This window comes from Pleurodeles waltl, chromosome 4_1 (genome assembly GCF_031143425.1).
Source record: "Pleurodeles waltl isolate 20211129_DDA chromosome 4_1, aPleWal1.hap1.20221129, whole genome shotgun sequence".
Classification (NCBI taxonomy): domain Eukaryota; kingdom Metazoa; phylum Chordata; class Amphibia; order Caudata; family Salamandridae; genus Pleurodeles; species Pleurodeles waltl.
In genome coordinates, this window is record NC_090442.1 from 841610382 (window position 1) to 841625226 (window position 14845).

Genomic DNA, 14845 nt, shown 5'->3' on the forward strand with positions numbered 1-14845 from the left:
CCCACCCAAGTTCATATTTGTTTCCCAAGACATCTCTCGCAAATTGCTCCCAGTGCACACCCCAGTTTACAACAATATCTTACTTAAGGCATATGTAACCCCCTGTGCATTTTCTCCTTTGCATATACCACCTCGTGCAGCTCTAGTTACCAACCTCTGCGTCAAACGGTGATGACCCTATACTCTGCTCTTCTCTGCCTTCAGTTCCCATGTCCCACAACACTTCCCTTAAGTCCCCAGGCCTCCGTTTACACGTGACCCTCCCTTATGTTTAAATGCAGTGCCTCTCCCTAGCTACAGTTTATACCACATCGACTACGCCCACCTTTTTCAAAAAGACTGTTTTTCATGAAACAACTTGTCTTACCGCCCCACCCCGACTTGTGGTAAGTACTCCCAATTCCAGTTGTGCTCTATACCTCCTCCACATAACTCCCGATCCAGTGATTTAAACGGGCAGGTACTGAGTACCTGTACTTCTTTAATTTGAAAGGGCCAGTACTTGCTGTTCTAAGCACTGGTCTAATTCATTTAATGGGATAGTGCCGGCAGCTCTCAGAAGCAAGCAGGTACTCCAGAGTGACTACCGACACTTCTGTATCTCCATTAAAAGCACGGACCCGATCCATGACAGAGTCTGTGTATGAAAAGACGAAAATCTAACAGCCCAAATCACTGCCCTTGTGAGCTGTTGCTTGTTCAGCTTCCTGCAAGTTTCATCCCCTACTGAGTGCGATACGCATGCAGACTGCTGGTTCGTACTGATAAGTGTCAGAGATGTCCCTGGTTTCCGAGTGCGCGGCAGTGATCCAGAGGCACAGGCTTGCAGCACAGAGTACTTACTGTTTTGCTATTGCGTGCTACTCTTCTGCTCGCAAGAACACCAGGGTGGGTGATACATCCAGATGCAGCCCTCACATGTTGCCATGCGGGCTCTGATCAGCTGTTTGAATGTCCTAAGCTACTCTTCGGATGCCCCGCCGCTCATCCCCAGGATCCACTCATTTGCTCCTCACTTCAGCGAAGTTCGAAAAAGCCAATCAGGAGGGCGCTGTGGGTGGAGCTGCCGTGCTTTGCCTGGAGGACTGGAGGACTGAGCAACGATTGAAACGACAGTCGCCACACCGCCCCAGCTTGAGTGTGGATCTACCTGTCGGCCATTACACAGAGTTAACATACCAGATCTGAAACAGCAGAAGCCCTGTGATGGGATACAGCATTCCACAGCTTAATTTCTTACACTGATTGAATAATCATATACGTCGATATGCAAAAACCAAGCACATAAATCTAGAACCAATAGTGTAGAGGAAATCATCTTATTTTCCAGTATGTACAAGCATTATATTTCCACTAAAAAGAAAGAAATAATACTATAACAAATAATGTTGCTACTATGGGTAGGCACACTTATTCCCTGTTGCCTCTAAACGGTAATTCTCATTACAAAGATGGCCGCCAAATTTTAACTACATCTGCCATTCTACTCCTTTTACCGTGTTTAGCATAAAACAGATGCGCTGTCATTTGGGACGCGCTGAAAGAATCACAGAAATAAATACTTCGCTGTGCTCTTTACTGGCCCGGGGCCGTTCTCCATGCTTCTAACGTTTTCTTAACTGTGGAAACATTTGATTAGGAAGTGATTCATCCGTTTATTACTCATACATTGGTGCCTGTAATGCAGCTGTTGGGTTTTTGTTTTTTTTAGCAAAGGGGTAGGCACATTTGGAATAGAGCTTGTTTCTCCTGTTCCGTGTTTCTGAAAACTGCTATGTTTTTGGATTGGATTTCCTGTCAGTTTCACGGTTTACCTTTTGTTTTTTGAAAACAGACCGAATAAAAAGTGGAAGATAGTTTTAATTAAGGTACGGTGGGTGGAACATTGAATTAATTCGCCATTATTTTCATTAGAAACCTGGAGGGATGGGGTGGTGCACATAATGGCGTCTTGTAAATCAGTGGATATAGTAGACCTATGTGGCTTGTACAGAATCCTCCCTTAAATCAATTTTGTGTATGTGCCTGTTAGAGACATACAGAATACTCACAAATATATGTATGACGGCCGTTATCAACGCATCATCCCTGTTGTAAATAAAATGTGTATCTTCTCTCCAAATTCAGACGTGAACTAAAACACTTAGCGCCTGATTACAACATTGGAGGAGGTGTTAATCCGTCTCAAAAGTGACGGATATACCACCAGCCGTATTACGAGTCCATTATATTCTATGGAACTCGTAATACGGCTGGTGGTATAGCCGTCACATTTCGGACGGATTAACACCTCCTCCAATGCTGTAATCAGGCCCTAAATGCCTGTAGCTGCACTTCATGTATCTATATATGACGATGCATTCTCTTTTATTTTGTTTAAATGGACACGAACATTTAGGCCCTCATTCTGACCTTGGCGGTTGGCGGAGAGGCGGCGGTCGGACCGCGAACAGACCGGCGGTCAGAAAAATGGCATTCTGACAGCGGCGGTCACCGCCGCGATTGACCGCCACTTCCCCACTCCGACCGCCACGGCGGTCATGACCGCCGGGCTGGAGTTTGCGCACTCCGGCCCGGCGGTCGTCCCAAGACCGCCAACGGTATCATGACCCTGCCTACCGCCGCGGTTTCTGGCGGTCGGGAACCGCCATGTGAACCATGGCGGTAAGCACTATCGGGGCCAGGGAATTCCTTCCCTGGCACTGATAGGGGTCTCCCCCACCCCCCACTACCCACCCGAGTCCTCCCCCCACACCCTCCACCCCCCTGCCACCCCCCAGAGGTGGTACGAACCCCCTCCCCACCCCGACATGCACATACATGCACCCCGACATGCACACACCCCCAACATGCACATATACACACCCCCTACACACACATACACAACGGGGACACATACCCGCACACATACATGCAGACATGCGCACCTGCCGAACAGCACACATTACCCATAGACACAGCAGCACCCCCCGCCCGCATACACGCACTCACACACCCCCTCTACACACTCACACGCACACCCCCATGCACGCCCACATCACACAACACCCCCCCTCCCCCTCCCCTCATGGACGGTCAACTTACCTTGTGCGTTGGTCCTCCGGGAGGCGACGGGAGCCATGGGGAGGTGACCGCCAACAGAACACCGCCAACAGAAGACCGCCACACAGATATGTGGGTCGTAATTCTGTGGGCGGTGTTCTGCTGGCGTGGCGGTGGAGGTTGACCAGTCTCCACTTTTCCGCCGACCGCCAGTGTGGCTGCTGGCGGTTTCCCGGCGGAACGCTCCCAGCGGTCGGAATGCGCACAGCGGCATACCGCCGCGGTCGGCGGTCTTCACCGCGGCGGTAACTCGGCGGTCTCGCGAAAAGACCGCCAAGGTCAGAATGAGGGCCTTAATGTATGTTTAATTATTTAACGTGTTCTCCCTTATGTTACCACAGCAGCTTCAGACCGTTGATGGATGGGGTTATAGATTACAACGAACAAGTGAACACACCTCATACCTGTCAACGTCTTGAATCTAAAATGGGGGCAACACCAGGCATTTAAAAGAGTGATCCCATTAAGGTGCATGAAGAGTGAACACTTACTGGAATAAAACATAGCAATTTTCACATGCAAGATGCCTTTAATAGAGAAAGTCAGTCACACATACACAACTAGATTATTATTTTGCTGAATGTATTTATAGTTTGTTCACATAAAATGGACTTGAGGTACTAAGAGAGTTCAATTAATAGCATCTAAATTTGCCCCTGATGCTATAGCTTTCGATCTGGAAAAATGAATAGGCCTCGCTAACAAGGGATATAATTAAAGATTGCCTAGCATGTGACAGAGGCCTCAATAAACCGTGGCTAGCATTTGTAAAAAAGAAAAAAATATATATTGTGTTGCTATTGGTTTACCACAGGCATTCACTAACATTGAAACATGTTACAGTGAGCAGGAAGCAAGTCCGAACTTTATTGCTAACTTATGCCCAGGAAAAAAAGGTTAAGCACAGATACATTAAAATCATCTATTTCAAGTTATTTGTTAGTGAATCCTGAAAATACCCTTAGCAACTACTTACACAGTGGGAGAGGAAGGTGGGAATGCTCTTTATTGTTTCACTTTCGCGCTAACACAATAAAATACTTATTATGGTTTCCACCTGGCTTTTTCAGAACATTGTATGTCCTTGTAATAACACCTCCAAACAATCTATGCTACATGTTACCTTGTATTGTAGATTTTACCATAAATATTGTTAGACTTGGCATCCTTGGTGTGGTCTCCCCTAACTTTTTGCCTCTGTTTCCCAGGTTTTTGATGTGTGCTGGACTCTGTTTTTGCTGTTTTTGTTACTCTAGGCATTTTACCACTGCTATCCAGTGCTAAAGTGCAAGTGCTCCTATGTAAGATGTATGTGTAATTGGCTTTCCATGATTGGCACATTTGATGTACTAGTAAGTCCCTAGTACAGTGCACTAGAAGTGCCCAGGGCCTGTAAATCAAATGCTACTAGTGGGCCTGCAGCACTGGTTGTGCCACCCACATTAGTAGCTCTGTAAACATGGCTCAGACCTGCCACTGCAGTGTGTGTGTGTGTGCAGTTTTAAACTGCCAATTCGACTTGGCAAGTGTACCCACTTGCCAGGCCAAACCTTCCCTTTTCTTACATGTAAGACACCCCTAAGGTAGGTCCTAGGTAGCCCAATGGCCAGGGTGTAGTGTATGTTCAAGATAGGACATATACTAATGTGTTTTATATGTCCTGACAGTGAAATACTGCCAAATTCGGTTTTCACTGTTGCAAGGCCTATCTCTCTCATAGGTTAACATGGGGGCAGCCTTTAAATATGATTAACGCGTACATTCCCTTTGGGAGCAGATAGACATGTGAAGTTTGGGGTCTCTGAACTCACAATTTAAAAATACATCTTTTAGTGAAGTTGGTTTTTAGATTGATAGTTTGAAAATGTCACTTTTAGAAAGTAGGCATTTTCTTGCTTCAACCATTCTGTGACTCTGCCTGTGGTGGATTCCTTGTCTGGGTTAGTTTGACAATTGGGCTGTTTACACCTCTCTCTAGACTGACACAAAGGGAGCTGGGCTGTAGCCTGCATATCCTGATGAGCCATCTGTGCTAGGAGGGAGTGGAGTACACCTGAAAGGGCTGTGCCTCCCCTCACACAATGCAGTCTCCAACCCCGTGGTATGTGTCTGGGGCCTGGCCATGGCAAGGCAGGATCTCACAAACAAGAGAGACTTTCCTTTGAAGTAGGCCTACTTCAAAGACAGAAAGGAGTATAAGCAGAGCAGCCAAACCCCTGAAAATTAGATCACTTCTGGAATCAAGAGGAACCTCTGCCAAGGAGAAGAGCTGAGAAGTGCTGCCCTGCCTGTGCTTTGTGGAGCTATACTGCAGTTGCTGCTTCTGCCTGTGAAAGGGGACAAAGACTGGAATTTGTTGTGCATTCCTGCTTGTGAAGAATCTCAGAGGGCTTGAACTGAGCTTGCCTCCTGTTGTTGAAGTCTCAGGGCCATCAAAGACTTCCCCTGCCAGCACCTGGACTCTCTGCTGAGACTCCTGCCCTGCCAAGTGGTGCCATATCCAGTTCCTGGGCCCTTGAACGGTTGAAGCTGGCAGACAAAGATTGAAAATTCACGCACAGACTGCCGTGCGGGGAAATTTTCAACGCACCTTCCATGAGGCGACTGATAAATGACGTGCCGACAGCTTCGCGGCTGAAATCAACGCTCCACCTGCATCATGGCTGGAAAGTCGATGCAACGTGGCTGAAGAAACGACACGCAACATCTACTATCGGAGGCTGACAACAACGCTAACCCCACGCAGCGTGGTTTGGTGATACAGTGCGACTGGATTTTCAACGCAACATCGCTGGGCGCGGAAAAACAATGCAATGCCTGCCCGGACCCGAGGTGCCTGTCCAGATCGAAGCATCACTCTCTTGCTGGAGAGAAGAAACGACGCACGCCGACCCGACCGGAGGAGTAACGACGCACGATCTTGCTTGCGAGTGAGAAATTGACGCATCGCTGGCCTTTCTTGACGCATACTCGCCCATGCAGTGTTATTTTGACGCTACCCAGGTACTTTTGTACGCTAACAATGTTCTCACTGTTTTCTAAAGGATTTAAGACTCATTCTTTGAAAATTCATAGCTTGACTTGTGTATGTGGGATTTTTATCGTTTTGGTCTTGTTTTGTTTAGATAAATATTACCTATTTTTCTAAACCTGTGTTGTGTCATTTTGTAGTGTTTTCACAGAGTTACTGTGTATGTTGGTACAAATACTTTACAAATTGCTTCTGATGTTAAGACTGCCTGCTCGTGCCAAGCTACCAATGGGGTTAGCGGGGGTTAACTGAGTGTGATTCTCCTTTACCCTGACTAGAGTGAGGGTCCTTTCTTGGACAGGGGGTAACCTGACTGCCAACCAAAGACCCCATTTGTAACAAATATGCAAAGATGCTTTTAATTCCTTTTAATAAAAGTTGAATTTTAACACATGGCTCTCAGTCGTTACTCTTTTTAAAGCAGCTTCCTGATGACAAAATGTGTTTGATGTGAGTTCTTTTTAATGGGCTGCTTTACGCTTTGGACGTTCAGTGCACTTTGTTTAAGTTGCTGTTCTTTATCTGTATTTATGTAAGTTCTGAATAATGTACTGTAGAAGGTTCATTTTATACATGTTTTAACCTTTTTTTAGATTGTATTTGTATATTATGACAGATGATGTACAAAGAACTATTGCTGCTATACTTAGGATGTTTTATGTAATATTGATAACCTGTACTTTTATGGTTGCATGGCAGCTGAATGAAGTTTTTGATTGATTGATTGAACTAATAGCATATTCTGTTATATGTTTCTCCTTTGTGTTTTGTGTTATATGTCTCTCCTATGTGTTTTGAGATTTAGTTTCACTGCACCACGTGACCACTTGTGCTCAGGTTCTGAGAGAGACCATTCAGCAGCCAAAATAAGGAAAGGGGCCCAAATCATGTAGTATTAATGTGTTGCACAATATATTTCTTTTATTAATGGCTGGATAGTCAATACCTGTTGCACGGAGGTGGCATGACTTGGTACATGATTTTGATATGTAAATGGGAACAATTATTATCTTTAGTTTTATGGACAGCTAATTATTTTGGATAACTTGCTGATGGATGGTGAGAAAACTCAGTCTTCATATGAACTATTGTTGAGCTCTCACAAAGTGTTAAAATAAGACACAATATGTCAGGAAGCCAAACATCTGTCATGCATTTAATGCAAAAATAGCAAGCAGCAGAGAGAACATTGAGAGGACAATTGTCATTTCTACAGACCAGTGCACTCACCCAGAAAGGTAAGTTGGAGCATGTAATGCTAAATGCATTCAGTTTCGAACAGTTTTTTTAATATACATCTTTGGAGACTAAACACATGACAGAACCTTGTTACTTCAGCAATACCTATTTAATGAACAGGTGTCAGGATTTTCTCATGGAGAAAATGTGAGACGTCCTTGAGACTAAAATACAATACATGGATACACAGCTAATTTCACTCATTTTCTAAAATCATGCCTTTTGTTACGAATACTGAATATGTGTCTATGTTTTACTATCAGAGGCAAGAAATGGGCAAATATACTATCCTGAAAAAAATGGCTTCTAGTCTAACTAGGGTCAGGAAGCTTAGCAAGCATGTTGAGGCTGAAGGGCACTTAAAAGTATTAAGAAAACAACATCCACGCTTGATTATAAAATATATTAGTGCACGTATCAATAATCATGTGCAGGTATCATTAACTTTAAAATAGTAGGAATATATGATTATGTTTTCTGAATTCTCCCTTTTTTTCCTAGTGGCAATATTTCTTTTCAATAGTTGAATCACAAATATTCTCAATACTTTTACTTTCACATCTTCATTATCACTTTCTTCATTATCCTGAAAATTAACAAGTGGAAAAATGTTGCATTGCCTTTACTTCCACAAATGTGTGGGATGATGCATATTAGCAGGGGCGACCCCTCCATTAGGGCGGATGGGAGTCGGCCCCCTGCCAGCAGCAGAAGCTGCAACCCTTTCAACAGGAAGGGATAGTAAACTAGGTTTATTATCTGTTCGTGGTGAAAGGGGTGGGGCATTGGGAATGACAGCCGTGGAGGGGAGTGCACAGAGCACTTCCCTCGGACTGCATGTGTGTTTGGCTGGCCGTCTCGGGCCGGCCAAACACACATGCGCAGTAGACTCTCTCCCCCGCGCTGCACCCGTCCCTTTAAATAGGAGCGAGCCGCAACTGCATATTAGTCATTTTATCAATACATATATAAAAAACATATTCATATGATTGCAATGATCATTTTAAATGGTTTCATTTCCCAGGACCCCAGTATTCACCTTGGGCACGTCCAGATGCCACTGAGATTAATATCTAGCCCATTCTTTAACTCATGTGGCTTCTTAGTTATCTCCCTAATGTAGTCGATTTACTCACGAATGCTAAGTTAGATAATGGGAAGATGAGTATAACCTTCAAAATCTACAATGGCAGCACTGTTCATTTGGCTGCTGAAATGTAATCTAAAGCCATCCTAGTCTGAACCATCATCGTAGCATGGGCATCTAGTTGGTCTACCAATGTTCCTAAACCTAATGAAGTGGTATTAGCAACCTCTTCAAAGACATATGCATTTATTCTCACTTCATCCAAAACAGCCTTTATATATTGGAATTAAATCAGACAAGAATCTAGCAGTAGTAGACTTTGCCTTCCTACCCCAACTCCACTGTACAGGTTGATCACCAAAGGGATGATTAGACAAAATATCGAGTTTAAAATATTGGGAGACATAAATGTCAGAAATTAAATATTGTGATACACAAATATCATGATGCACAAATATTGTTGACAAGACCATGGGTTTTTTGAGGTAAGTAATAACATTTTAATGAATATCAATGTTTTTATTATTGTTTCAGTAATGTTGTTGTTTTAATTATTTTGATGTGTTTTAGTTGATATACTGATTTTGTGTTACAATTGTTTATATAGATATTATTTAAACAAATATAAAACTTGTAATTTTGAGGGAATTATAATTTTTTATTGCATTATTAGTAATAATTTATAGTGTTTTCACAGGTTGTTGGGTTTGTAGGGGGATAGGGTGGGAAGTTAATTTGATAACTATTAATTATTTAATACAGTTTATGTAACTTTATGATTGATATGAGTTATGTAAATGATGTAATACTGATTTATTTTCATCATATGTTATTTGCGGCTGTTAGGTTTGCAGGGGTGTAGTTTGGAAAGCTAACCAAGTATTAATTCATTAATAATTTATAATTAACTGTTAAATAATTATTTAATTTATTTTTTATTATGTAAATTATGGGATACTGATTTATTTCACCTATATGTTAGTTACGGGCTGCTAGATTTGTAGGAGTTTAGGGTGAGAAGTAATTAAGTATTAATTAACAAATAATTAATTATTTATTTAACTAATTTTAAATATTTAGTACTTATTTTACTTATATTTTAGTTGCTGGCTGCTAGGTTTGTAGGGGTCTATTGTGCAAAGTTAATTAAGCATTGATTAATTAACAAATAATTAACAGTTACATTATTTCATTGATTTTAATTATGTAAATTATGGAATACTTATTTTTGTAGCTATGTTTTATATATGGACTGCTAGGTTTGTAGGGGTAGGGGCTTGTAGGATGGGAAGTTACTTAATTAAAATTATGTAAATTGATTTAGGGGTCGATTATGACTTCAGTGGACGGAAAAGGCTGTCCGCCAAAGTCCCAATGGTCAAGTTGCCGCCAGTACGTCCACATTACCGTGGTCCCCATTAAGAGTTTCCTGCTGGGTCAGCGTTTCTGCCCACTAGCCCAGTGGGGAACAGCCTACAACATCGACCCCGGCTCATAATAGAGCCAATGGCAATGCTGTAGTGCATAAGGAGCACCAGCACCCATCGCGATGTTCACTGTCTGCAAAGCAGATAGTGAACATCGCGATGGGAGGTCAGGGGGGCCCCCTGCACTCCATCCCCACCAGCAGTTACATGGCTGTGCTGCCGCCATGTAACAGCTGTTGCAGAAGGGGGTCGTAATCCCCAGGGCGGCACTGTTTAGGATTAGGACCGCCAGCACCGTCAGTCGTTCCTGTGGTGGAAAACTGGCAGTGCTGGCGGTCCGACCGTGGTGCTATCGCCACGGTTGTAATGTGGCGGTCCGACCGCCACTGCGACCCTGGCTGTCTTAAGGTGTGTTTCGTTTTTTAATACTATATATATATATTCTTGTTAGTTAATAATTTTTATATAAAGAGTTTAATATTTTTTCTACATTCACAGGCTTACTTAGATATGTATTGTGTTTGAAGTGAAGTACTTCACTGACACTTGCTTTGATTGCAGTAGTAATAATAATATTAACCTCATCACAGTTCAACACTTTCCAACCGTTGCAGTGTTTGGAGTGTTAATAGTCAATTTTACCCCATGAAGTCCAACACTTTCCCTACTGTTGCACTGTTTGGATTGGGAATACTAAACCCATCCATAATCCAACACTTTCTCTGCTGTTGCACAGACCGGAGAGGAAATAGCAAATTTTACTCCATTGAAGTCCAACACTTTCCTAACTGTTGCGCTGTTTGAAGTGGGATTAGTGAATTTCACCCATCCAATGTCCTACGCTTTCCCAATTGTTGCTTAGACTGGAGTGGGAATAGGTTTGATGAGCAGGTAATAATATTGTAACTGTGATGTCTGTCCCACTGGAGTGTAGCTGAAAAAGACAATTATAAGAAAGGAGGGAAAAGGTCTACAAGTGCCTTGAGGGAAGAAGTGTGGATAAAAAAAATATAAAATGTAAAAGGCCATACCTTTCAGATTTTCCAGAAGAAAAATTATAACGGTAAGGAAATAATACTGATTCTTTGATAACCGGTGGCACAGATGTCACAGTTATAATATTGTTACTTGTTCATTTGACCTACCGGGATTTAGGTAAAGCTTGTTCTCCCCACTTCTGCAATTTTTTTTTTTTGGGCAGCCTACCAGACATATTTTAACTCAGACCTCTTATTTCAGGGACGGCTGCCTTTCTTCTCCACAGAAGCTTTCAGTCTTCACTCTGCGAGTATACACTCCCTTATTAAAGGCTTACACCTCACACTGTAACACTGTTCTTTCTGTACTATGTCTATTACTCTTTCTTTCAGCCCTCATTCTCCTTGTTTTGCGTTCCTCTTTATCTTACGAGTCTCCATGATGGTGCACCCATCTTCTTGAGGGATCAAAATATCATTGACTCCCCTACGGACCCTAGATAGATTATATTATATGTTCTTGTTTTGAGATGCACAACTTTGATCACTGTATTTGTTCACATGTGTATATCACTTTGGTGGGAGCACTAAGCACATTTCTCACTAGACACCCACAGTGCCATAACAAAGTAAACATTTTTTTATAAAAGTTATTTATAAATGAATTATTATAACTAATGATCAAACTAACCATTTGGTTCATTTGTATTGATTGTATTGTTTTCAACTGTAGGACCAGTGTTTCTTGTAAATATACTTACAAGGTCCTAGGTGATCCTCAGGTTTCTTTGTTACTTGCAACTCATTATAACTGATAAGAAAAACAATCAAATTGATAGGACACTTTACATCAATAGGTAAGTGTATGCTGCATTGGCAGCATTGCATGGTGGTGATAGAACAGGCAGAGATGGTGGATACAGTGAACTTGTCCCACTGGCAGGTAGAAGGATAGCAGCAAAAACACTTCCAGCAGGCGGTCCAGATCTGGGCCAGGGTCAGGTCCAGAATTAGAAATGCTGTTAAATCTAGGAGGAGCAGCTTGCTTGCAGTGAGATGACTGGATCCACGTTGTGTTACCACTATATTAACACCTGTTTTAGTGATGAGTAGCACCTGGTAGGATCCACACTAGTAATGCTGCAATGGGTCTTCCTCTGAAGCATGCATATATACACCCAGACACTGGGCTAGAGACAGTGGCAGGCCTCTGTTGGACACATAGTTAAGGTAGCTTGAACTTGAGAACGTTGCTTGTAGAGACATTGTATATGCTTTCTACAATACTGTAAGAATGCATCATCATTCAACTGTCGATCTAACTTAGACTAAGACTGGGGAATTTGAAGGCAGCATCATGGATCTGCCCATGACTATTTCATGAGTTCAGTTTTGTCTTCTGGGAGGGAATAGCCGATGCTGGGTGATAAGAACAATGGAAACACTGGCCTATTCCTCAATTCTTGCAAACTGACTGTACTTTTGTTGACACTAGGGGCTTCATTATGAGTGTGGCTGTCTTCAGACCGACACACTCATGGTGGCAGTCAGGACCACTGCTGTTGAGGCAGCCCGACGACCATATTAATTCCTTGCCGGTCAGACTGGCAGGGGCGGATTGTATCCTTGTTCTCCGCCAGCCTTTTCATGTTGGTAATACCACCATGAAAAGGCTGGTGGAGAACAGGTGCAGAGGGCCACAGGGGGACCATGCACTGGCCATGCACTTGGCATGGGCTGTGCAGGGGCCCTCATGTCCAGCACCGTCGTAGTGTTCACTGTCTTATTTGCAAGCCGGAGACAATGTTGTAGCCCGTTTCCTGCTAGGCCAGTGGGTAGAAACAGAGGTTTCTGCCCGCTGACCCAGCAAGAAACTCTTAATTACTCCGGCGAGGTGGTCGCCGCGAAGGCGGTGGCCACCCTGTCGGGAGTTTGGGAGACGGGCTTTCCCATCTGCCAAACTCTTAATTAAGCCCAAGGTGTGTTCCGTGTTCACTTGCAATCAGATACGGTATAGCAAACCTAGGGATACAATCTCTGAGTAACTGCTTAGCTACTGTGATGTCATCTGCACAGGCACAAGAATAAGCCTCCCCCGTCCTATATTCATAAGACTTATAAGTAGTTTCAACACCTCAGCATCAGGATGAAATCCATCTGAAGGTGCACAAAAGAGCTCTATGGAAGAGGGTGAACAGTGGGGTGGTCTTAATACTCTTTCCAACATTATGTGACGAGCCGATGGCATAGAAGTGGAAATAACTGAGCTATGGAAAAAAAAGAAGGTAGCATACCAATGGATTGCTGCAGGACATCATGCTGTCCCTAGCAATAGGGGCTGCTCCATGATAGAACCCGGTGAGTTTGGGGAGTAGAAATCTTGGTGCAACTGCACTCCTAGTGCTGTCTTTCCACATCTGTTTAGCGTCACATTTACATTTCTGCTTGACCCAGCACAGTTCATTGTTCTGGAGGCATGCTCCTGCAACCGAAAAAAGTATTTTAGTATTCGTTCAGGAAATAAGTCAGTTCTTCTAACATGCATAACAACATTAGCTGTTTTAGTGAAAACAGCATTTTAGTCTCTGAATCAGCTGGAGCAGCGATTTTCAACCATTTGACTTCTGTGGACCCCCCAGTGAATCACTACTGGAAGCCAGGGATACCACCTAGGAATTTCCATGATTGTGACCTCAAAACGTACACAAAAATATGTAAACACATACACAAATTATGGAATATTATTTTTAATTTACAAGCACAAAATATGTGAACATTTTAATTTTAATGCACTTGCATTGCTTCCACAAGTCAAGTTAAGGATATCAACGTTCAAATTACTTTAAACGTTTTTTATATGTATCTATTATGCCCTTAATTAATCTAATTTTTATTTCATTTTATAAACAGTTGGGACCCCTGAATGGCCATCACCGACCCCTGGAGGTCCGTGTTCCACAGGTTAAGAATCACTGAGCTTTGATGTTACTCTTGAGCCATCATCTTGAGGATGCTGGTGCACAGCAGCCTTTACCACCACACCTTCTTAGGTAACTCTCATTTATTTACAAGATTTTGAACATACTCTTCATTTTTAATTGCGGTTCCGGACAATGTTAAGAAACACAGCTATGCACCCTCCTACCTCGTGGGATCCCCTTGGACTTCACAGACATCCAGACACTTTCTACCACCGGCTGGGCATGGCGGAAGCTCATCAGAGTACTAGTTGGGACCCTGTTTTGTTCTCCATCTCTACCCATCACAAATAACCTGTGACTTCAACCTATGTTGGAGACTCTTGTTAAGAACACCCTAACGTGCCATGCATTATTCACATTTGGTGATCTTTTTCCGCATGGCCATGTCCTTACACATGCAGACGATGTACATTTTGCAATGGATGCCAGAATGGACCATCTCGTATTGCACCACGTCCACAGTGCGTTATGGGCTCAGATTCTCTCCTATCCATTCGTCCCTACAGAATTTATCCCATTAACCGCAGTGATTGATAATGCAGAGGGAGGGCAACTAGTTTCCAGACTATACCACACTAATCTTGCCCTTCTCCCAAATCAGGGCTGGTGTATTAGGGAATACTGGTAACGTGATCTGCAGCACTCTGTATCAGATCGGGTCTGGTATTATTGCTCCCAATCACAGACATAAGCTTATATACGTCAAAGTCCTTAGGCGAGCATACTTCACACCAAGCTCCCTTGCCAAAATTAACCCTACCAGGTGTTCTTGCTGCCCAAAATGCCATACGGAATGTGCCGATTTTTTACATCTTGCTTGGACATGTACATATTTAGGGAGATACTGGACAGTAGTTATTACACAGCTCTCAATCATGGTGGTGTCCAATTTAATGCCAGACCAACTCCAGGCACTGTTGGATGTCTTCGAGATGTTCCCACAAGTGGTTAGACGCTTTACTGCATTAGCGCTATTGTTTGCAAAATGTGAAGTTGCCCTG

The 14845-nt window shown here is 43.1% G+C and overlaps 1 protein-coding gene across 1 annotated transcript in view; it reads right to left on the reverse strand.

Annotated features, from left to right (window-relative positions):
* The window catches only part of GAS2L3 (growth arrest specific 2 like 3), a 189164-nt gene extending 188185 nt beyond the window's left edge, over positions 1-979 (reverse strand). The window contains exon 1 of the mRNA XM_069229601.1: positions 844-979. The gene's annotated coding sequence lies outside the window, so the exon portion shown is untranslated. The remainder of the gene's footprint in view (positions 1-843) is intronic.
* Between the last annotated feature and the right edge of the window lie 13866 nt (positions 980-14845).